Raw genomic sequence first — 27,111 nt, forward strand, 5'->3', positions numbered from 1 at the left:
ATATATATATATATATATATATATATATATGTGTGTGTGTGTTTGAGTATATATATATATATATATATATATATATAGTTTATATATATATATATATATATATATATATATATATATATATATATATATATATATATAATATATATATGTATAATAGACATAGGATGGAGGGCAATTAGTAAACAAAAGAAAATTTTTAAGATTGAACACTACTTTCTCTAAGGAGATAAGCATTTAATGAGTTGAACCTACCATGTTGACTTTTGCTTCAGAAACATGGAGACTTAGTGAGGCATCACATCATGATCTGTTAAAATTTTAAGATCTATGGAAAGAATGGTGATGGAGATAACACTAAGCGACATAAAAAAAAAAATTGATACAAGAGGAAATTAAAAAGAAGTTACTCAATTATCATCAACGAAAAAGAACACGAAATGGACATGGGCAGATCAAATAACGAAAATGACAAACAATATGTGAACATTAAAACTAATTTAATGGATCCATAGAGATTGTAAAGGGAGCAGGGGAATAAAGAGAAGACAATGGATTGATGAATGAAGAAATTTCCATGGTTTGGAATGCCCCAGAAAGACCATAATTAAACACAAGTGAAAGGATATTCCCGAGGCCTTTATTCTGCAGCGGACTAGTAACGGATGATAATGATGATGATGCTGATGATTATGATATATATATATATATATATATATATATATATATATATATATATATATATATATATATATATATATATATATATATATATATATATATATATATATATATATATATATATATATATATATATAGTTAGAAAAGTGTCATTATATCCGTGGATGCCATAAGTGGCGAGAATAAGGGACAGGACGAGAGGAATGGGAATCCCCTCTCTTGTCCAGTTATTTCCTGTGAGATATCAAAGAAGAGGAGCTGTTTGGAGTGCGCCTGCTCCCAACTCTCTAGATTTGGAGGTATAGTACAGTAGGTATTGAATGACGTGAGATTGTAAGTTTGTTTTAGAAAAGGAGTATTTATGTATTGGTTCTGGGTGTGACAAAGATCGGAAAGAATGGTGAAGGAATGATTTTTGAAGTGACTTTCTTACATTACCTTATTGTCTTATTCTATGTTTGGGTTCCCCAAGGTCTCTCAGCGTGAGGCACCTCGTATATCCACCAGAGAGTTGCTAATATATCTTCCGGTGTATTTTGCAGCTTCCAGTCTTAGATGTTTGGGACACTTCTTAGGTGTTCATCGATCTTATTTTTAAACACATCTACAAGCATTCCTGATATGTTTCTTAGATGAGCTGGCAGTGCATTAATTATTCGCTGCCTTATCAATGCTGATATGTAGTGAATTATTTTCTTGTGTGCTTAACTTATTTTTCCTGGAATATTTTTGAGTAATATTAATCTACCTTGGCTTGCTCTTTCTGATATTTTTACAACCCTGATGTTTTCAGTAATTCCATCGATTTGCTTCCATGCTTGTATTATCATATAACATTCTCTTCTTTCTAGACAGTACAATTTTTAAAAGTTGCAGTATTTCTCAGTAGTTAAAGTCATTAACTTCTTCTATTCTAGCAGTAGCGGACCTTTGTAAACTCTGTATTTATACAATATCCATTTGGTAGTGTGGGTACCATATCACATTGCAGTACTGGAGTGTACTAAGTATATAAGTTTTGTTGAGCATAATCATGTGTTTAGCTTTTCTTGTTTTATAGTGTCTGAATAGCATTACAATTTTTCGCTTTACATTTAGCTAACAGTGTTGATGTTTGGTCTTTGCATAACATATTCCTGTTAAACATCACACCAAGGTCTTTATTTGCTTCCTTGTTTGTGATTGTCTCTTTATTAAGTCGCCTGTATGCATAAACCATTCCTTCTCTGTTTCCATAATCTATTGATTCGAATTTATTGAAGTTAAATACAGCCCTATTTTTTTCGCCAATCATATATTTTGTTTAGATTTCTTTGTAATGAGTTCCTATTTTCATCACAAGTAATTTCTCTACTTATTCTTGTGTCATCGGAAAAACTTCTCACTACAGAGTAATTAACATTACAATCTATCTCTAAGATCATAATAAAAAATAGTAGTTCATCTAATATCGTACCCTGTGGCACGCCAGATATCACCTTAGCTTCATCTGATTTCTCGTCATTTGCAACCACTATCTGTTTTCTGTTTTATAGAAATTCTTTTATCCATTTTCCTATCTTTCCCAAAAAAGCATGATTTCTTCTTTTTTTTTTCTTTAATATGTTATGGTCTACCTTGTCAAAGTCTTTTGCAGTATCTAGATTGACCACTTTTGTGTCTTTTTCATTTATCACATTTTTATATATGTTTTCATAGTGTGCTATCAGTTGGGTTTGTGTACTTTTTCGGGGCACAATCATGTTGACCTATATTAGACAAACTATTTTTAACCAAATGATTCATTATTTTCTTTTTTATTACCCTTTCATACACTTTCATAATGTGATATTAGACTAACAGGTCTATAACAGGTCTTGATCCATTTTTTAAAATAAGGGTTGTATATGCTAATTTATGTTTAACACATATCTCGCTCATATCTACACTTTGTCTAAGCAGTATTGCAAGCAGTTTCGTGATAGTGTGTGCAATTTTCTTTAACAAAATTGCTGGAACTCTATCAGGCCCGGCCGCTGATCCATTTTTTATTTAGCTTATAGCCTGCACATTTCACAATTCTTGGCGTGAATTCACTCTTATATTTTTCTGCTAATATGTTGCATATTTTCTTTTTTTATTCGTTAACCGTCCTTAAATTCTTAGAGGGGCTATTTCTAAGCTCCCTTTATAAATCGTTTTTGCATAGGAGTAAAGTACTTTTGGTTTTTTCTTCAATTTTGGAAGTATCCTTTTTTCTTGGTTCCCTTTTTTTATTTTCTTTCGATTGTATTATCTTTTTCCTGTATCACTTTCTTTTTTATATGTAAATATACAACAATTTTCTTCTATCCATTCTTTCCAATCCACGAAAGGAAAGTCAAAATCTCTGAATAGGAGTATATTGCCGTCTTTATGGTTTTTACATAAATCACCTATTTTTTTTTCTATTATCCTATCAAACTCCATAGTATTTAGGGATCTGTAAACTACAATACTCAATAATTTTTCATATTAACCCTGGATAGGTACGCTCCTCGGACACCCCTTTAAGGGTATACTCGGACGCGCGCAACCCCGACGCCAAAAAAAAATTCTTGAAAAATCAGTTTTTGCAGTAACTTCCTTTTTTCTTTTGCCCAAGAAAACTTCAATGAATGCTTGAAACACCTGTAAAGATAAATACTACTCATCTGCAGAAAAACTATTTATTATAAATATTTTAAAAAATTAACTAGAAAAAAAGACCTAACATAAAAAATCATAAAAAAAAGTTTATACATATATACACAAATCCTTTTAGGAATTGATTCTTGAATGTTTAGGACACATCTTGATGTATTTTGGATGAAGTCAGACCCATGGAGGTGAAGATCTGATATGAGAAAAAAAGGGTAACTTTTTTTGGCCAAAAAAATTTGTCCAAATTTCATGAATTTTTTTGGGTACCCAAATGAAATAGGAAGGGGCTAATTTTTTTAGGGAATAAACATATGTTATCCTAAAATAGAAATATGTAAAAAAATCTTCATTTTTTTGTAAATTACATTTATATCAGGGGCCATATCTAAAGGTAATTTTTTTAGTACTTAGAAATTTCGTAAAAAAATACATATATTTAATATATGATATGATATTTATGCAGGTAAAAATATATCAAAATATCACAAATTCTATAGGAAACAAGAATATATATAGATAGGGCAACCTACGCTTCGGATATGTCCACAAAATGGACGCCAACCACACTGACTGAGACTCCCTAATCTGCCACTTGAAATGTAGGGAGGGTATGTCAATTTCAAGGTGTTATTTACTAATCTAATTATTATTGGATATGCATAAAAATTGTATGGTGGGTTGCTGGATAATTGTCGATTATTTTACTACTATAAAATTAAAATTCTGACCCCAAAAAAAATTTTTGAAGGGAAATAAAATCGAAAAATAAAATGTAAAACAATATAATATTTTAGCTAAGAAAAATTGATGATATTCAATCAAAAAAGAAGTAAACAAAATTTTCTGACAAATAAACATCTAGAGGAATCATTACTCTGTGATAGCTCCTTAGTACGTAGTAATTTTGAAAGATATGGGAAAAAACGAAAAAGTGGCAATCGCAGGAAAATCGAACACATACCTATATATACGCCATATCTGGCTAAAAATAAAGATAGTCATGGGTAGCCAGATCATCTAGAAACACTTTCCAACACTATAGAAATACAAGTTTTGCGACACTACTTGCCAATTCCTTACGGTAACATGACTAAGCAAAAAAATGCAAAACAAATTAAAAGGGGCACTCGCGTAAAAATGGCCAACGTTCTAATATACGACATTTCAGAAAAAAAAAGTTTCAGCCACGTACTAGGCAAACCATCAAGGTACATTTTCCGACAAATAAACATCTAAATTAATCATTACTCTGTGATAGTTTCTTAGTACGTAGTAATTTTAAAAGAAATGGGAAAAAACGAAAAAATGGCAATCACCGGAAAATCTAACACATACCTATATATACGCCATATCTGGCTAAAAAAAAGATAGGCATGGGTAGCCAGATCATCTAGAAACACTTTCCAACACTATAAAAATACAAGTTTTGCGACACTACTTGCCAATTCCTTACGGTAACATGACTAAGCAAAAAAAAGGCAAAACAAATAAAAAGGGGCACTCGCGGAAAAATGGCTAACATTCTAATATACGGCATTTCAGAAAAAAAAATTCAGCCACGTGCTAGGCAAACCATCAAGGCACATTTTTCGACAAATAAACATCTAAATGAATCATTACTCTGTGATAGTTCCTTAGTACGTAGTAATTTTGAAAGAAATGGGAAAAAACGAAAAAAGGGCAATCACAGGAAAATCGAACACATACCTATATATACACCATATCTGGCTAAAAAAAAGACAGGCATGGGTAGCCAGATCATCTAGAAACACTTTCCAACACAATAAAATTATAAGTTTTGCGACACTACTTGCCAATTCCTTACAGTAATATGACTAAGCAAAAAAATGCAAAACAAATAAAAAGGGGCACTCGCGGAAAAATGGCCATTCTAATATATGGCATTTCAGAAAAAAAAAATTCAGCCATGTGCTAGGCAAACCATCAAGGCACATTTTCCGACAAATAAACATATAAATGAATCATTACTCTGTGATAGTTCCTTAGTACGTGGTAATTTTGAAAGAAATGGGAAAAAACGAAAAAATGGCAATCACAGGAAAATCGAACACATACCTATATATACGCCATATCTGGCTAAAAAAAAAGATAGGCATGGGTAGCCAGATCATCTAGAAACACTTTCCAACACTATAAAAATATAAGTTTTGCGACACTTCTTGCCAATTCCTTACGGTAACATGACTAAGTAAAAAAATGAAAAACAAATAAAAAGGGGCACTCGCGGAAAAATGGCCAACAATTTATTATACGCATTTCAGAAAAAAAAATTCAGCCACGTGCTAGGCAAACCATCAAGGCACATTTTCCGACAAATAAACATCTAAATTAATCATTACTCTGTGATAGTTCCTTAGTACGTAGTAATTTTGAAAATAATTGGAAAAAACGAAAAAAGGGCAACCACAGGAAAATCGAACACATACCTATATATACGCTATATCTGGCTAAAAAAAATAGGCATGGGTAGCCAGATCATCCAGAAACACTTTCCAACACTATAAAAATATAAGTTTTGCGACACTACTTGCCAATTCCTTACGGTGACATAACTAAGCAAAAAAATGCAAAACAAATAAAAAGGGGCAATCGCGGAAAAATGCCCAACATTCTAGTATACGGCATCTCAGATAAAAAAAAAGACGTGCACGTGTTAGCCCAACCATCAAGGCACACTTTCTAACACTTAAACATGAAAAAAAAATCAATAATATACGGCAATTCCTTACTAAGTAGTAATTTTTTACAAATATTGAACAAAAAAACAGAAATTGGCAACCGCAGTTAAATACCCAATATACCAAAAACTACGTCGTATCTGACAAAAACAAAGTCACGCATGGGTAGCCAGATCATCTAGACACACTTTCCAACACTAAAAAAGCAAAAGCTTTACGACACTATTTGGCAATATCTTACGAAAAAATGACTTGGCAAAAAAATGGAAAAAAATGAAAAAGGGGCACTCGCGGTAAAATGCCTAACATTCTAATATACGGCATCTCAGATAAAAAAAAAAGACATGCACGTGTTAGCCCAACCATCAAGGCACACTTTCTAACACATAAACATGAAAAAAAAATCAATAATATACGGCAATTCCTTACTACGTAGTAAATTTTTACAAATATTGAAAAAAAACAGAAATTGGCAACCGTAGTTAAATACCCAATATACCAATAACTACGTCGTATCTGACAAAAACAAAGTCACACATGGGTAGCCAGATCTAGACACACTTTCCAACACTAAAAAAGCAAAAGTTTTAAGACACTATTTGGCAATATCTTACGGAAAAATGACTTGACAAAAAAATGAAAAAAAATGAAAAAGGGGCACTCGCGGTAAAATGGTCCTCGTGGTGATGAACGACATTTCAACTAAAAAAAAATCATGCACATGGTAGCCAAACAATCCACCAAGACTTTCCACAACTGATAACCTATACAAGTTGCACCATTCTACGACAATTTCATAGTACGTAATAACTTTGATAATTATGCAAATTACCTTAGAAGGGTAAACTCGGTCGCGCTTGACCCCGATGCGTCTCAAAAATTTTACCGTAATCAACTCACGTTCTGTGTTGCTGTATTTTTCAGACTTTTCCTTGATTTATGTCTCTTCCATATATTACGGTTCCCCCTTGATTCCTATTTGTTCTGCCTGGTCTGTATGTTTGGAAACCTTTTATCTGGTCATCACTGCCAGTCTCTTGGGAATACCATGTTTCAATTATATTCAATATATCTATTTTTACAATATGGGTTAGTTCTTTTAAGAACTCTATTTTCCGTTTAGAGTTGCTTGTGATTAAACCCAGTGCATTCATTACTATGACGGTTTGTGTCATCCCCATTATCTAATATTGGGGATAATATGGATTCTCCCATGCTTCCTTCTTGTTCTTATATGATGTTTTTTTCTTCATTTCCAGGAAATCTGTCATTAAAAAATCCAACTTTTCACTTATAAGGGCTCATTCGCCTTCATATTTATTTTTGTGTGTATACCGGCAATTATCTCCATATCAGCACCAACCCCTGGCATTATAGATGCATTCTTCGTAGTTTGTCTGTAATTGTGCATATTTGGGTTGAAAGGCATCATATCTTGGGGCCTTTTGTGCATGGTGCGGTACATACTCGGCTTGCTTTTTTGTTTCTTTTTTTGTTTAATTTTGCTTTCATTTTTGTTGTCTGTTAGCTTATGAATTTTCTGACTTTAAATCATAGTAGCAAGATGCATATTTTGACAATTATGTTGAATTTGCATCCTTTTCCTTCTTTTAGGTTTTTGCATATTTTTAGATGAAGATCTCTGCATTCGTCTCCATATCCGTCTAAATATGCACATTTACCATATATTTCATAATTATGGCATATCTTTGGATGCTTGTATTAGCATCTTTCGCCAAATCTGTAATTCCCTCTTCTCAGCAAATTTCAGACTATATCTTTCTTTTTTTTTCTTTTTCTTGCTCTTCCATAAAAAGCATGTAGGTCTGGGTAGAGTCTCTTGGGCCTATTATTTGTTTCCATATGCTCATTTATTTCTTTTTAAGTATGTTGCTCAATGGCATCATATGTTTTATTAATGATTTCCTCTACATCCTTACACATATCCTGTTTATCTTCTTCTTCTTCTTCTTCTTCTTTAACTATTTGCAGATTCAGTCGCAACTTAATTATATTTTCTATCCAGACAAAGCATGTTGAGCAGAATACCTTTGTGTCTTTTTCATTCATTTTTTTTTTTTTTTTTTTTTTTTGTATTTCAGCGCAAGTAGGGTGGGTTGGTACATGTCAAGCATCACATATCCTATATATTTGTTAGGATTAAGAATAAAGTACAACATCTTACATGCATTGCACAATTTTGACATTCTTTTTCCCAATGCATCAATCAGCATATTCACCATATTTGACTTCTTATTGTTCTTGAATGGAATGTGCTGATTGAAGTAAACTTTCTTTATAAGTCTGCTTATCACCTGGATCTTCTTTGATATTTTTTTTATTATTTTGATAATGCTTTCCGCAGACTTCCTCCAGTTTGTTCGATCACATTGTTTCAATATATTTAAGAATATTTTTTTTGTCACACTGGTGGGAGCTATTTTTGACTTCTGTTATCTGTAGATCTAGTTTTTGTTGTACCAACTTATGGAATTTACTCTTGCTCTTGCTGATTGCAGCAATATCCCTCTAGGCCTTGCTTGTGTTAGAGGCTGCCAATTTGTTCAGATTTTCAGATATTCAAAAGATAACTATCCTATGCTGACGTTTATCCCACTTTTCTGACCTTAAACTAATCACAGAGGAAGGTAATACAGGTTTTGGTTTTATTGTTGAGGAAATGGTTGACAGATAAAATATTGCAATAGCCGGAGGTGTCAATTGCATTAATGTGGGTAAGGGGTGGGTTGGTCAGGGGATTTTGGGATTTTGTAAGTACGTTTTAGCCAGGCTATAAGAAAAATGAAAAGGAGTGTGGTAAATTCTGGAATAATTTAACTAGGTGTGTAAAAGAACTAAGTTGAAGGAATTTTATAGCTCTGATGGGTAACTTAAATGCCAAAATGGCCGATGGCAAGGTGGATAATGTCATTTTGAGGAATGGTGATAGTCTGCTAGATATCTGTTGAACCAGAGCAGGTTATAAATTGTAGTTTCTCTAAAAAGAAAGATATAAACAAGTATACATTGATAAAATTGACAAATGGATGAATGGTAGAACGGGCTTTAAGGGGATTATGCATTGATAACAAGAACGATGTTTGGAAGATTGAAATGTGTATATGAGTTTAAGGGTATGGCAAACGGTATCTAATCATTTTTTGTTTGAAGAAAAATTAGTTGTATGTAGCAAGTTAGGAAAAAGAATGAGTGAATGTAAAAGGAAAGTAGTGAAGGTTGAAGAGTTGAAAAAACTAGAGGTAAGAAGTGTGTATCAAGAAAGGTTGGAAGTAGGATATGAGAAGGGGAAAAGTGAGAGAAAATGGGAATCTAGAGGAGTGGAAGTAAGTGAAAGAAAATCTCGTTAGGATTACATGTCATTTGTAAGAAAAGAAGATTGTTGGAGGCAGCTTGAGAAAGGGTCGTGAATGGTAGAATTAAGGAAGGAAGATCAAAGAGGAAGAGATAAGGAGGACATTTGAAGAATGGCCTTAGAGTGATAGTGTAAAAGTATAAAAGATATAGAGATAATATACTGGAAGCAAGACGTAAGGCAGGTTAGGCAAAGAATATGGCTGATTGGAGGTGCAGTCAATGATTGGGTCGTTTCCATGAAATGAACAAGGAGTTTTAGAAAGAAATGATAACAGTAAAGGAGGATGGATCGAGGAATGAAGAGACAGTGAAAGATAAAAATAGAAAAATTGTTGAAAGGAGATGAGGCAGAGAAAAAAAAGATATTTTGAAAAGTTACAGAATGTTGATGACAATAGGGAGGCAGATATAATTGCTGTTGCTGGTGTTGAGGAGCCAATATTAGGAGAGGAAAATAAGAAAAAGTTTGCAAGACAGTAAGTGAAAAGAGATATAGATGAAATAAGAGCAAGACAAGAGCCTAGTACGGATGGTGCAAATGCTAAGATGTTAGAGGGCGGTGAGAATAAGAGATTACAAGAGAGGAAGTGAAGAGAACACTAAATGAAATAAGAGTAACAAAACCACCTGGTGTGCATGGTGTGATGACTGAGATGTTAAAGGAATGGGGGTTTCTGTACATGAATGTTTGGTGAGATCGTTAAATATCGGTTTTATCTTATCAATAGTACCAGTGGACTGGATGTGTGAATGTATTTTTCTTCTGTACAAACATAAGGGATATGTGTATACATGTTGTAATTTTAGGGGTATCAGTTTCTTGAGTTTAGTTGGAAAAGTGTATGGAGAGATGTTGATTAATAGGGTTAAGCATAAAATAGGATGCAATCCTGATATTTCGGATTAGTTTTAGGAGAGATAGGGCATTTAGGAATCATATTTTTACATTTAGGCAGATAGGCAAGAAATATTAGCAAAGGGAAAGGAGTTTTATGCTGCATTTGTGGATTTGGAGAAAGCTTATGATTGAGTTGATAGGTAAGTGATGTGGAATATAATGACGGTTATATTTACCACACATGGTCCACTTTTTAAAATATTCTGTTCATGAATTTTTGTGTTTGAATTTTTTGAAGTTCTTGTTCTGAATGGCTTATATATAAACACATGATTCGTTGAAATAAAGTTTGTTGCATTCACCTTGCTTCTCAATTAACACCTAATCACAATGCTGCACAATTGGTGATCCAATCACCGCCTCCCGCCTTTCCCCTCACTGCTTTGCCCTACTGATTGAAGATACAACCCACAAAGCAATCCTCTTCAACACAAGCTGCATCAAAGAAATTCCCAGTATTTACCAGCATAGAAGCGTTTCCTTTGTTCCAGCGTGCCAAAGTCCATTTTTGCATCAATGATGTGACTCAGTCAAGCACCAAAGCAGACTCTGCTCTCATGGCAATCACTAAAACCTTTTTCCTGAAAATGTATGAGTGGCCTCACAAGCAGGGAGACCCCACAATAATGTACGCTGCACTCAAAACATACGTCAGGAGCAGTACTCACCCTTACCAGCCGCCAGTCGTGTGAAGCTTTTCCAGCTCTGTCAACATACGTTGGGGAACGAAAACGCTTCGGTTGCTCTTGAAGAAATAACCCATAGCGCTCGCTGCATCCTGCCGCAGATGATCTTCCTCGTGAGTAGAAGCTGCTTTGTGCCCTTTGGGTACGAAGCTTACATGAACCTGTTTTCCCCATGAAGAACCAGATGACCTTATGGAAAGCCAATTCACCCCCTTCAAGACCTCCATCAATGCCTCCAATCCTGATGAAGTGGACAACTATTAGTAGGTAGTAGGTGGGCCAGGGCACTAACTGCCCATTGAGATACTACTGCTAGAGAGTTATGGGGTCCTTTGACTGGCCAGACAGTACTACATAGGACCCTTCTCTCTGGTTATGGTTCTTTCCTTTTGCCTACACAGACACCGAATAGTCCGGCCTATTCTTTACAGATTCTCCTCTGTCCTCATACGCATGACAACACTGTGATTACCAAACTATTCTTCTTCTCTCAAGGGGTTAACTACTGCAGCCTAATTTCAGTGGCTACTTTCCTCTTGGTAAGAGTAGAAGAGACTCTTCAGCTATCGTAAGCAGCACTTCTCGGAGAAGGACACTCCAAAATCAAACCATTGTTCTCTAGTCTTGGGTAGTGTCATAGCCTCTGTACCATGGTATTCCACTGTCTTAGGTTAGAGTTCTCTTGCTTAAGGGTACACTCGGGCACACTGTTCTATATAGTTTCTCTTCCTATTGTTTTGTTATAGTTTTTCAAGTTTATATGGGAAATATTCATTTTAATGTTGTTACTATTCTTGAAATATTTTATTTTTCCTTATATCCTCTCCTTACTAGGCTATTTTCCCTGTTGGAGTCCCTGGGCTTATAGCTTCCTTTTTTCCAACTAGGGTTGTAACTTAGTATTTGATAATAATGATAATATTGAAAATCGACCAAAGCTGACGTGTAAGCTGTAGGACACAGATGGCCACGCTGTGATATGCCAGAGCGCCCATAAAGCCGACCACCACCTAACGCTGCCTCACTCTGCAATGAAAGACCTCTACAGCCACTTACAGATGCCCATTGTTAGTAGCTCTGGTACCAACACTTGATGCTGCTGAGAAGAAATGAGTGAACGGTTGGTATTGGGCAAAAAATTTTTCCAGTTATTACTGCTATTAATTATTTTTTTTTCTATCTTAAAAACTTGTGATGAAAAATGAAAACTACAATTGGAGATGACCAGCTATCCTCTTTGCTGTTGATGGCCACAGAAATAATGATTTTATTTGCAAGGTCTGCATAATTTTGCTTGCATGATACACCACAGTTATCCATTAGACCAATTCTATATATGAATATAGTCCAAAAAAATTTATATAAATTCATTTGCATTATGGTACTTAGATTATTAGCAGTATTTCTTTTATGTTATTCTAATTTCAATGGTATTCAAATTATCAAAATGTCCTCTTCATTTCATAATCTGTATAAAAATGGTATTACAGTTATGAGGCAGTTTGATTCATAATTTTCATTAATGTCTTATATTGCCAGCCAGTGGTTCTATTGCTTCATTTATAGATTATATTTGCATCAACATGTTAAGATAATGAAGATTTCTGTTTTCTTTTAAAATATGCACTCATAAATATATGAAATATCTCTCAAATAAATTTCTTCTTGATCCTTGTATGTCCAGTCTATTTATATATCAAGCACGAATGATGGTGTACCACCCGTGTATCACACAATCGTACATAGTAATAACATTTCTTTTTTAATGTATCTTCACTCCCCCCTCGCACTGACAGCAGCTTGCATGAACCTTTCTGCTTTTCTTATTGATAACTGTTAAGAGAACCGGTTGCCGGTTGGACAAGAAAAAGTCTGTTGTATTTTGTGACCTTCTTGCCGGAACCTTGTGTCTATATACACTCAATGTTCTGTAATAGATTTAATCATTTGCTTTCATTTCGACTATTGATTCAACACCAACTCTTGGACCGTCATATTGGTGACCACTGAGTAACTCGCTCCTCCCGCTTTTCCCCCTCACTGGTACTATGGCAAACTCCCTGGAAGTTGTCGCCGCCACATTCAAACTTGCATCGTTCGCCAGCGCAGAGGCGTCTGCTTGGTTTTAGCACGCAGAAGTCCAGTTCTGCATCAAGGGCGTGACTCGCTCAACCACCAAAGCAGATTATGTTTTAGAGGGGATACCCGAGAATACCTACCTGGATATCTCCGACTGATTTTGAGAACAAGGAGACACCCCAATAGCATATGGCACCCTCAAAACATACCTTCTGCAGAAGTACTCACCGTTGCCAGCCGCCCGTATAGAAAAGCTTTGTCAGCTCTCTCAACAACCATTGGGGGACCAAAGGGCTTCACTAGCCCTCAAGGAAAGGACCAGTATCGCCCTTTTACAAGAACCTATACGTGCTGCCATACAAAACGTCGATAGTTTACCCATAAAGGACCTGATCACATAAGCCGACGCCCTTATTAACAGCCATTTCACGACCTTCAAGACCTCCATCAATGCCTCCACTCCTGTCGAACAGGACACTGTTCAAGGTCAACCAAAGTTGACGTGGATAAAGTAGATATACATGCCTACTCCATGACATGCCGGAGCGGCGACAAAGCCACCGATCAGCCACCACTCGCTTGAGCCCCAACCAACGACTCTACAGCCATTTACTGCCACCCATCGGCCACTGTTTTGCTACTACCACTCCAGATTCACGGCAGTCGCGAAGAAATGTACCAAGAATTGTCAATGGCCAAACCACGTGTAAGTAGGCCATTGCTCGTGGTGTTGGCATCCCAGTTTTTCTATTCTTTTCTTTTTACATGATGCAGGAACGGGCGTGCAATTTTTGGTAAACACGGGTGCTTGTCGTTCCATTTTGCCAAGGGAACTCTTCAGGACACAACGTTGTCTGTCTAAGTCTGCCAATATCCGACTGGTAGCTGCCAACGGATTTGCGATACCCACCTACGATTACGAAAACTTCACAATATCGTTTGGAAATGGTAAATTTAATTTGAAATTTCTCATTGCTGACTTCACATTACTAATACTCTGTGAGGATTTCCTCTCTCATTTCCACCTTCTGGTAAATGTCACTTAGTGACAATTGGTCAACGCATGTCCTCAACACACCTCCATCAACGTCGCTCTCCACATCAGCGCACTCATTGCTGTCTACATCCACCTCCTCACGTAGAACCCAAATGTTCTATTTACTGAACTTCGCCAAACGCCCACAGCTCCAGCCAAACACGGTATTTATCACCATCTTCAGAAGACAGGACCCAGAGTCCTCGCAAAACTCAGACATCTGGCACCAGATCGATTGGCAGCTGCCAAACAGACGTTACCTAAAATGGAAGAATTGGGCCTTTGCCAAAAGGCCTCCAGCCCGTGAACGTCACCCTTACAGATAGTCCTGAAGAAAGACGGCTCCCTTCGTCCTTGTGAGGATTAGATGCTCCTGAACATGCAAACAGAACTGGATAACCAACCCCTCCCAAACATCGCCGGCGTGACCTCCTACCTGCATAAAGCGAAGGTTTTTTCCTGCTCGACCTTCTGAAGGGGTATTATCAGGCGCATATGAACCCAGAAGATATCTCCAAGACCACCATTACCACTTCCTTCGGTATATACACCTTCAATTACTCCTGTTTTGGCCTTCGTAATGCTAGGGCCACTTTTCAACGTCTCATTGATGACATCTTAGGGAACCTCCCCTTCTGTGTGTGTTATATGGACGATATACTTGTGTTCTCTTTCTCAGAATAAGAACACCTCCGTCACCTGTGCATCGTGCTCAACGGCCTGCAAGGAAACGGCCTTGTAGTCCGGTATGACAAGTATACCTTTGCTGCCAATGAAGTGCCGTTCATAGGGCACCGGATCACTCCTGAAGTAGTTCATCCCTTCCCTGAGAAGGTAGCAGCCGTTCAGAACTCCCCCACTCCCTCGACCATCAAAGCACTGTAGGAATTCTTGGGCATGATCAATTATTATAACCATTTTCTGCTTACCATTTCTGCTACTCCTGCTGCTTTCTATGCCTTGCTAAAGGGCAAGCCAAATGACCTGGAGTGGGGTCCCCTTAGAGAAGCACCCTTCTGCAATGCAAGGGATGCCCTATCAACCGCTGCTGCTCTCACTTTTCCTGTCCCACATGCCTTTCTCTTTCTCTCCACCATTGCCAGCGATGTCACTATTGGTGCAGTACTCAAACAGGTGATCAAAGGCTCGCTCCGCTCATTAGCCTTCTTCAGCAGAAAACTATCCAAGGAAGAATAAGATTATTCTATCTTCGATCGTGAATTGCTCGCGGTGCACTTGGGTGACCATCACTTTCGCCATTTCTTAGAAGGTACACGCTTCGTCATTCGCACAGACCACATGCCTCTGGTGCATGCCTTCATTCGACTGTCTGATATTTGGTCTGCGTGTCAACACCGAAATTATCTCCTTTGTAGCTGAATACAATTGCACCCTTCAACACATCCCTGGGAAAATGAATCACGTTGCCGATGCCCTTTCCAGAAACATGTTAGCTGCCGTTCAACTAGGGTTGGATTACAATGCGTTAGCTGAAGACCAACGACAGCATCTAGATTATCGAGCATGTAGGACATCCTGCATAACCCTCTGTTGAGAATACGTCCCCCTCTACGACTCTAACTCTGTGATATCAGTACTGGTAGACCGTGACCGTGGATTCTTGCTCCCATGCACCAACAGGTGTATGATTTCATTCACGTCTTTTCATATTCTTCACACCGTTCTACTCTGGAGCTGCTGGAGATAAATTTCATTTGGCATGGCATTTCTAAGGTTGCCAGGGACTGGGTCCAAACCTGTACTTCTTGCCAAACTTCCAAAGTAGATTGTCACACGGATTCAGGAGTGGGCACCTTTCATCAACCTCAGCGTCATTTCACTCACATTCACATTGACGTTTTAGGGCCCCTACCCACATCAAAAGGACATTATAACCTGTTTATCGATATTGACCGCTCCACTCATAGGCCTGAAGGCATTCCCATGGAAACTGCAACGTCCGTGTCATGTACATCTGCCTTACTTTCAGGATGGATTACAAGATTTGATATCCCTGAACATATCACTTCTGATAGGGGTACCACTTTCACCTCTCAATTGTGGATATCATTAGCGAATCACCATGTCAGACAACTGCCTACAATCCCACGGGCAATGGAATGGTTGAACGTTTTCATCGCACCCTCAAAGCAGCTGCAAGAACACCAACTGGTTTACTTAGCTTCCCTAGGTTTTCCTGGGACTAAGGACCATTCCTACAGACGCCCTGGATTTCTCAGCAGCCGAAATGGTGTATGGGAACCCGCTGGTCGTCCGTGCCAAATTTCTTCCTTCTGCAACCTCCTCCGACGATCTCCAGTGCATACGTCACGTTGTGGGAAAATTCACTCCATGCCGCCAGACTTACAAGCCCCCAGCGAAACATCACATACTGACAGACTGGTACTCTGCAATCCACGTCTTCCTATGCAACGACACTAGCAAGCCACTACTATCCACCCCCTTACAAGGACCTTTCCTTGTCATCCGACGCAATCCGAAAGCATTCCTACTAAACATTCGTGGCAAAAAAGACTGGGTTTCCATTGATCGTCTAAAACCTGCTTATCTCCTATCAGATGACCCGCCTACATTTCACTTATCTAGTTCAGGGCACCCTACTTAACATGTACAATATATCATTTTTAGTGGGGGAGCCATTTACCACCCGTTTGTCACACAATTGTATCTGGTAACAACATTTCTCTTTTTTGTATATATTATCCTTTGTATCTTCCCTCTCCAGTCGCACTGACAGACACTTGCATCAACCTGTCTGTTTTTTTATTATTAACTGTTAACATAACCGGTTGCCAGTTGGACAAGATATAGCCTGTTGTATTTTGTGACCCTCATGTGGGACTTTATGTGTTTATAAACTCGATGCTCTTTCATATAGTTACTCAGTTGCTTTCATCTAGCCTTGTGAGTCATAACCTATTCTTGGCCCGTCCAATGGTGAGATAAATGAATATGATAGTGAGTATATAATTCTAGTTGAAATTCCTTGCTTTTGTGGTTCAAAACAAGCACATAAATGGTGCTTTGTGTACTTTTTAAGTTTCTTGTGTCATCCTAGAATTGAAAACAAGGCTAAATTTAAACCAAGTAATAATGACAAATAATATTATCGGTCAATGGCACAATGGAAAAAAAGTACTAGTGCGACATATCTGATAATTTACGAAACACTATTGTAGAAATAACCTCCTTCCCTAGCAAAAGAGGGCACTGATGACTTGTACGCATAGACACTTTATGTCATGTATTCTCATGTATTTGTCTTACATAGGTTATCCTCACACATCTCTCCAACTATACCTTCTTCAAAAATATTTCCTGGTGTCATCCATACAAATTACTCGTCATAAGGATTTGTGGGTCCCTCATCAAGTTCAATGAATGCAGTTGGTCAACTATGCTATAAAGATTAAATTTTCCATCACAAGATGTTATTGCATAGAAATACAGATATATAGTTATTGATATTCCTTTTATTATGGTAGGTTGATATCTTTCTCTCGCCAAGGTATCTCCGGTGCCCCAAGAAAAATCTGGAATAATACCCATGGCCACCAGCTGCTCTCCTTCGCTCCACCATCGCCAGCAACTTTGCTATTAGTGCAGTACTCGAGCAGGTGGTCAATGGTTCACCCTATTATTGTCCTTCTTCAGTAGACAAATATTTGAGAGGAATACGGCTATGACATCTTTCAGTGTGAATTACTGTCAGTGCATTTGGCTGTCCTTCACATTCACTACTTCTTAGAAGTACGACTTTCGACATTCGCACGGAGAACATCTCTCTGCATCAAGTCTTCACTCAACAGTCTGATGCTTGGCCCGCCCACTAGCGCCAACATCTCTCTGCTTTGGCTGGATACAATTGTACCTTTCAACATATCCCTAGAAAAAATAATCCCATCACCGATGCCCTGTTAAGAAACACATCGGCCACCATTCACCTGGGATCGGATTGCAACGCCTTGGCAGAAGCCCAATGAAAAGATCCTCAGTACCAACCCTGTAGGACTTATTGCAGAATCCCTCCTTTGGGAAGACCCCCCCCCCCACCATGACTCAAACACCATCCTCCTCTCTGACATCAGCAAGGGTAGACTTCGACCATGTATGTCTGGTGCCATTACCTGTCAGTTGTTTGTATTAATTCAGAGACTTTAAAATTCCCCCCCAATAATCTACTGAGCAGCTACTGAAGACCAAGTTCATTTGGCACGGCATTACTAAGGATGATAAAAATTGGGTGCTTACCTGTACTTCATGCCAAACATCAAAAGTAAATCGGGAATGGTTACCTTTCCCGAGCCTTAGTGTAGTTTTGCCTACATTCACGTCAATGTAGTAGTTCCCCCACCCACATCATAAGGTCATCGATCCCTGTTTACCAGATCTCTCGCTGCTATCAGAGTAAGAAAACCACATTCACGGCCGTAATTTACAGCAGAATAACTGAAATATTCAGTGTCCTGTCCGTGAACTTTTCAATTTTATATATGAACTGCATCTTTAACACTTTTTGCTTTTTTTGTGTTATCGAGACAAAGAAAACCTAGCAGTTTAAGTTTGACCAAGATGGTGGTTACCATCGTGTGTTTGCAATGACAGCCAGGGGTTCTTCCCCCATCCCTACCTCCTCCCCTTATATCAAACGGGAGAAGGGAAGGATAATGAAGCACAGATGTCTCTCCTTGAGAAGCCATAGGAAGAAGAAAACCACGTTGATCATCAAACCTGAAATGATGCCAGTCCCTGGTAACCCAAGGGATAATCAAGAAGAGACTGAGCTGCACCTTGATGAAGCAGATGGGAGCCTCTGTAGTTTATGGGGACAGGCCCTGGACCGGCCGAGAATCGAGTAAAAAATGTCCGAAATCGGCTCTTTTTCAAGGGAATGATCACAGAATGAAATAATATTAAATTCACTAAATTTGTAAATGCTTGTCCCAACAATCTACATACTAGGACCGCTCTGCGCATGAAAGTCGGAAACGTGCGAGAAAAATGGACAACTAACCAAAATTTCCTTCCTAACATGACGTACAAGTAGTGTCCTTACCTTCCTCGTGTCCTAACCAGGGGGTAACGCCCCCCCTGCGACCCCCCAACCACTGTCGCTAACATGCAAACTCCACAAACCCAACCTAACTGAGCCTAGTAGTTCCCAGGTCAAAACCCCTAGCCAGGGGCAAGCCCCCAGACCCCATTCGTAAGTCTCTCTCCTACAGAAAAGCTATGGGCACACTCTAAATTATATCTTAACTACATTGCAATAATAAGAAAGTTACTCAGGATTACCTGAATATTTGTAGTTGCTGAAGTCTAAATCCTCGAGTTCTTGTTCCCACACAGGGACCCCTAAAGTCACCTTAGAGCCCTTATCGAAATAAAAAATGAAAAAATTAGGCGGTAACTCGAGTAAAGTCCGGTAGGTCTAAGAACCTCATTGTTTTCAAAGCATCAAGCTGATCTATATGAGTAATAAACTCAACACCATCGCTCAAAGATAAACTATACGGAGCACATCTGTCCATTACAGCATTTAGTGTTGGAAATGGTCGACCTCGTGTAAAGGTCAATCTTGGGTCGAGGGGTGGGGGCGGGGATTTAAAACTTTGAAATCATGCGGCCTGCAAAAGTAGGCCTACAAGCGCACGGAAACAAAGGGTTAGTTTGGGTGGTTTGTTTGGCACTGGCTTTATCTACCAAAACATCTTAACTAGGTGTTGGCTAACCTAACCTTTGGTTGTATATATAACAAATGAGTATTCGCCATAATTTCAGGACGTGGCCTAACGAACTACCGATCTTAACAGGGGGGTTAAAAATAAAGATTGTTTGGATTAGCGAAAACATAAGTCCGAACATCGATAACTGTTCAAGCTTCCGCCACCAACTGATAGGCAAACATAGCGCCGGCCAACAGGTGTTATTATAGTCAGGCAGGAAACAATACTTGGGGGAAATTTTACAATCGAGTAACTTGGCTGTGGCTTCAGCGGACGACGCATTGTAACGACCTCTCCTGAACCTAACAATTCATGATAATTATCATAGCATTATCAAATGTCAATATAAATGACGTGTCCCAACTAATTACAAATTCAAGCAGAGTCTAAAAAATGTTTATTGATGGGACAGTATTAAATTGAAAAAAAAACGAACTATACTCAGCCTGGGATGACACGGGCTCTATCTATCGGGAAAGTTGGAAACTAAGCAGGAGCTACTGGTGACTCTAGTTCGGAACCTGCTAAACTTACAAAAAAATTGTAGTGGTAAAGGAAAATTAGGATATTATTCAAAATGATGAAATAAAATCATATTATGGTATATGGGATCATAGTAAAGAACATCTTCCCCATAAGTAAAAATTATTTGGCTAATAATAAGAAAGATATCGCCCTACCCCTAAAAACTACATTCACCCCGCAGAACCAGCAGCAGCATAAGAAGAAGAAGAAGAAGATGAAGGAGAAGAAGAAGAAGAAAAAGGAGAAGAAGAAGAAGAAGAAGAAGGAAAACACTGCCAAGAAATCACTGCTCATCCTGCCTAGCATCCATCTTTGCAGCAGACCACCAACAGCACGTCCCTTCCAACCAAATTCAGGCTTACTCCTGGCACCAACACAACCTCGTATGCTGCCATAGCTCCCATGGAGGCCAGGAATCCCCACCTGAACTTCACTAATCAATCGCTGAGGACAACTAATCATATCAGCTCAGGACCATCAAACCAAGGAGTTCCTGGAAAAGCAAAACAAGATCCTACGCGTAAACCCAGCCGACAGGCCCACTACTATTATCATAGTATATGACATTGACCTGCCACTGGAACCTGTGCTGAACCATCCATCCATTCTCTCAGCCAAGTGATGTGAACGGAAAGCTAGAATGAGATCCCACAAGCTTGAGACAGTCATCAACGGACTACAACCTCCACAGCTCTCCTTCTTCCACTGGGTTACCTTCTACACAGAGGACTACTTCCAAGATCATCTCATGTGCTTCGGTGTCAGAAGTTTGGGCACCCCAGGAGACCCTGCACAGGCCCGGAGGTCTGTGCAGTTTGCAGCAGTAGACAGCACCCGAAAGCCTACTGCATATGGAAGTTCAAGGCAGGAGACCACACATCTGCCAAGTGCCCTAACTGCCGAGGACCTGATCATGCTTGGCATGACAGATATCCTGCAGGACTGCAGCACATTGCTGACCACCAGGGAGCAGACCACCACTACAATCTGCAGACACGTCAGCGACGTCAAACTCATCAACCTCCAACCAACTACACCCCTCCTCCAACCAACTGCATCTCCAGACCCCGTCCTAATCACTCCAGATATACCATTTTTGAACTTCCTTCTCCTCTAAGTTCTTTACCAGCACTAAAACTTCAACGTCTTCCAAGACCTCGTCCAAAGTCAAAACAATCCCCTTCCCACACTCCTTCCATACCCACGTGGACCACTAAGATTTACCTCTCCTCCCATCCCTTCTACTTCCTCCCAACAGAACCGACCACAACTTCCTCATCCTCCTCCGCATCTGTAATCCACACACCCATCATCTTCAACTCCTTAACGGAGTTTCCCAGCCTCCCTAGTCCCACTGTCAGAAGCTGTTTAAGTTCCTCACACCCATCCACTCCTTCTGCACTACCCTTCACTGAATGAAACGATTATGACCCCCTCACTTTTCCTATGGTGGCCTTTTCAGCTTCCATCTCTAACAAAATCTGTAGTTTTCTAAAGTCTCAAAAGATTAAGTTCTCTCAGAAGTCCCTTTATGATTTAATTTTTGCTAATGCCGCCCAGGAATTCCAAGCTCTGGTCCCTTCATAGTCCCTCCAGCTAACGATCCTAACACAATCACACACAACAACGAAGATACTAAAGTGAAAGCACTCCACTGAAATGCCTGCGAACTCAGAAACCAGTTCGCCTTCCTACATTCCTAAACTTCAGTGCAAAATCCATACATCATTGTTCTGCAAGAAACCTATTTAAACGAGAATGCACCATTCTCATTCTCAGGATACAAAGTGTACACCACATATCTAACACTAATGGAGAGAGGATTAACTACCCACGTTAAAAATAGCATCCCCTCCAAAGGAGTACAAACAATCGACTCTGAAACAAAGTCAGATATACTAAGTGTTCAGATATCACTGCTAGCCAAAACCCTCAAAGTCCACAATATCCACAAATCTCCAGCTAAAAGCATCATAGCAGAGGAGCTCTTTGCCGCCACCTCTGATGATGACACGACCATTGGAGGCGACTTCAATGTTCACCACCCATTTCTGAACTCAATAACAGCAACAAATCAGACAGACAGACACTTGCATACCCTTCAACAGGAATACCATGACGTAACAGAAGTAACCTATCTAACGAGTGGTCATTCATATCCCACCTTCCTATCAAGCACCCTCCAAAAGGGAGCTGAATGGTGACTGCATCCTGTGCTAACATGTGATCCATTTGACATAGAAATTGAACTCGAATTCGAGAATTACCCTCCTCCTCCTCCATCCATAAAAAGGGGGAACCCAGACCATGCCAAGTAGAAAAGATTTGAGCCAGCTATGACAGAATGGACTCAAGAATACATCAAGAACCATCACAATGACATTTCCATCCTATCACTTGACTTCAACCAGCAAGTAGGTGCTACCGCTTCTAATTCAATGCCACAGACAAAGCATTCTGGAACAAAACACGCTGATGCCTGGTACAACAACAGCTGCATCAAGGAATCGAATGCAAGAATCAACCGAACTAGAAAGCTCTTCAGAAGATACAGAACTGGTGAACTTCATGATCTACTTGTGGAAATCGCCAAACATTCCCTAAAGGTAACACTGAAGGTGAAAATAGACAAGTAGTATTCTTGGTGCCATAAAGTCAACTTCAACACATCACTAGCAAAGATATGAGGATGGTTCAACAAGATTTCATGGGAAATACAATACACCTAGAGTCACCCACTCAGACACATTTACAGAAGCAAATAAAAATGCATGTAACTTTGCTTACCAAGCCAAAAGGGCAAATATTCCTCTGCAAACCATAAACGGACAGAGAACACTGCTCTCAATCCGGAATAGCATTATAGAAGCCTGTGACATGAGAAATGACACCGACAATTCCTACCCCATAAATGAACTCAACACGGCTCTTGCAAAAGGTAGAAAGGACACTGCCCCTGGAGCCGAATTAACCACATAGAGTATGCTAAGGAACATAATAAGCTCCGCGAATTCGGTGTACTTGCTCTTAATCAACAGAAAACACACAGAAAGACTCCACCCAATAACATGGAACCAACAGGACACCAATCCCATCAAAAAACCCAAACCCAAAAAACCACACACCTACCGACCGATAGCTTAAATTATCTGCACTGAGAAAGTACCTGAATGGTACTCAAAAGAATCCAATGGAAAATAGGGCCACTACATCACCGTCTCTATGCCTGCAGGAAGAGCGGGGGCACTCAAGAATGCATAACCGATGTTTTGCAACAATTAACGACAAAAAAGAATTTGTCATCTTTCTCAATCTTGAGAAAGCATTTGAGCTAGCCAGCTCTCCAGAAATGATCTTCACACTTGTTGAAAAAAGAGTGAAAGGACATCTAAAGGCCTGGACTTGGAACTACATACTGAAACGCGAAGCCAGAGTCTCTTTTCAAGGAAAAACCTCAGAATTCATCCCCCTAGAAAATGGAACGCCACAAGGGGCCCTACTAAGCCCCTATCTATTCAAGCTACTTTTGGAAAGTCTATCCAGTCTAGACCTCCAAAACGGAGTGGACATCTTCATATGCGACAATGAAATATGCATCATCTGCCACATAAAGCATGCGCAAAAAAAAAAAAAAAAAAACACCCAAAAGACACTTGACATGATCCAGGGTAAATGCAAAGACCTTGGCATAAAGATCAACACTAACAAGACCAAAGTCATGGCCCTAAACACCCACAAAACCATCAGAACTTCACTCTGATGGGTGAAGCCATCAAATGGGTAATTATCAGCAAAACTCTATCACCGTACAACAAAGTAACCCACCTGCGAGAGAAAAAAAAATGTCTCTCAGCCAAGAAGCGAATGATCTCCCTCAAACAAGAAGTATTAAACAGCCTCCTATGACTGTTTGACGTTCAATCAATTTAATCTCACATCGACTATGCAGCACCCACGTTCACCTCACTGACTGATACTTAAAAAGCATCATTAGAAGTGGTACAAGAAAGTACCATGAGACTCATCAACGGCTCACTAATGTGGACCAGACTCTGCTTGTTAAGAACCAAAACTAACCTTATTTCCCTTTAAGCCAGGATTAGCATCAGAAACTTCATTATCATATTCAAGTCAATTATCGCTGATAAGAGACTGCCCTCTGAACAATAAAATTAACCCTGGAACGGTACGGTCGGTCGTTCGCGACCCCGAGCGTAAAAAAAAAACAGGTTTTTCTCACGTGACTCACCCCCGTGACTGAATTTGTGGGTGATCGACCTGCAGTAGGTGTCTCGCCTACACGTTCTAGTAGTGTCCAGATGTGCATTGCTGTAGCTGTACTCCTTCCCCGATTTCTGAGACGTGTCGGGGTCGAGCGCGACCGAGTTTACCCTTCTAAGGTAATTTGCATAATTATCAAAGTTATTACGTATTATGAAATTGTCGTAGAATGGTGCAACTTGTATAGGTTATCAGTTGTGGGAAGTCTTGGTGGATTGTTTGGCTACCATGTGCATGTTTTTTTTTTTAGTTAAAATGTCGTTCATCACCACGAGGACCATTTTACCGCGAGTGCCCCTTTTTCATTTTTTTTCATTTTTTTGCCAAGTCATTTTTCCGTAAGATATTGCCAAATAGTGTCGTAAAACTTTTGTTTTTTTAGTGTTGGAAAGTGTGTCTAGATGATCTGGCTACCCATGCGTGACTTTGTTTTTGTCAGATACGACGTAGTTATTGGTATATTGGGTATTTAACTGCGGTTGCCAATTTATGCTTTTTTTTCAATATTTGTAAAAATTTACTACGTAGTAAGGAATTGCCGTATATTATTGATTTTTTTTCATGTTTATGTGTTAAAAAGTGTGCCTTGATGGCTGGGCTAACACGTGCATGTCTTTTTTTTTATCTAAGATGCCGTATATTAGAATGTTGGGCATATTACCGCGAGTGCCCCTTTTTCATTTTTTTTCATTTTTTTGCCAAGTAATTTTTTCGTAAGATATTGCCAAATAGTGTCGTAAAACTTTTGCTTTTTTAGTGTTGGAAAGTGTGTCTAGATGATCTGGCTACCCATGCGTGACTTTGTTTTTGTCAGATACGACGTAGTTATTGGTATATTGGGTATTTAACTGCGGTTGCCAGTTTCTGTTTTTTTTCAATATTTGTAAAAATTTACTATGTAGTAAGGAATTGCCGTATATTATTGATTTTTTTTCATGTTTATGTGTTAGAAAGTGTGCCTTGATGGTTGGGCTATCACGTACATGTCTTTTTTTTTATTTGAGATGCCGTATATTAGAATGTTGGGCATTTTTCCGCGAGTGCCCCTTTTAATTTGTTTTGCATTTTTCTGCTTAGTCATGTAACCGTAAGGAATTGGCAAGTAGTGTCGCAAAACTTATATTTTTATAGTGTTGGAAAGTGTTTCTAGATGATCTGGCTACCCATGCCTATCTTTTTTTTTATCCAGATATAGCGTATATATAGGTATGTGTTCGATTTTCCTGTGATTGCCATATTTTCGTTTTTTTCCCATTTCTTTCAAAATTACTACGTACTAAGGAACTATCACAGAGTAATGATTCATTTAGATGTTTATTTGTCGGAAAATGTGCCTTGATGGTTTGCCTAGCACGTGGCTGAAATTTTTTTTTCTGAAATGCGTATAATAAAATGTTGGCCATTTTTCCGCGAGTGCCCCTTTTTATTTGTTTTGCATTTTTTTACTTAGTCATGTTACCGTAAGGAATTGGCAAGAAGTGTCGCAAACTTATATTTTTATAGTGTTGGAAAGTGTTTCTAGATGATCTGGCTACCCATGCCTATCTTTTTTTTAGCCAGATATGGCGTATATATAGGTATGTGTTCGACTTTCCTGTGATTGCCACTTTTTCGTTTTTTCCCATTTCTTTCAAAATTACTACGTACTAAGGAACTATCACAGAGTAATGATTCATTTAGATGATTATTTGTCGGAAAATGTGCCTTGATGGTTTGCCTAGTACGTGGCTGAAATTTTTTTTTCTGAAATGCAGTATATTAGAATGTTGGCCATTTTTCCGCGAGTGCCCTTTTTTATTTGTTTTGCATTTTTTTTTCTTAGTCATGTTACCGTAAGGAATTGGCAAGTAGTGTCGCAAAACTTGTATTTTTATAATGTTGGAAAGTGTTTCTAGATGATCTGGCTACCAATGCCTATCTTTATTTTTAGCCAGATATGGCGTATATATAGGTATGTGTTCGATTTTCCTGCGATTGCCACTTTTTCGTTTTTTCCCATTTCTTTCAAAATTACTACGTACTAAGGAGCTATCACAGAGTAATGATTCCTCTAGATGTTTATTTGTCGGAAAATTTTATTTACTTCTTTTTTGATTGAATATCATCAAATTTTTTTAGCTAAAATATTATATTGTTTTACATTTTTTTTTTCGATTTTATTTCCCTTCAAAAAAATTTTTTTGGGTCAGGATTTTAATTTTATAGTCGTAAAATAATCGACAATTATCCAGCAACCCACCATACAATTTTTATGCATATCCAAGAATAATTAGATTAGTAAATAACACCTTGAAATTGACATACCCTTCCTACATTTCAAGTGGCAGATTAGGGAGTCTGAGTCAGTGTGGTTGGCGGCCATTTTGTGGACATATCCGAAGCGTAAGTTGCCCTATCTATATATATTCTTGTTCCCTATAGAATTTGTGATATTTTGGTATATTTT

Source organism: Palaemon carinicauda, chromosome 6, assembly GCF_036898095.1.
Source record: "Palaemon carinicauda isolate YSFRI2023 chromosome 6, ASM3689809v2, whole genome shotgun sequence".
Lineage (NCBI taxonomy): Eukaryota > Metazoa > Arthropoda > Malacostraca > Decapoda > Palaemonidae > Palaemon > Palaemon carinicauda.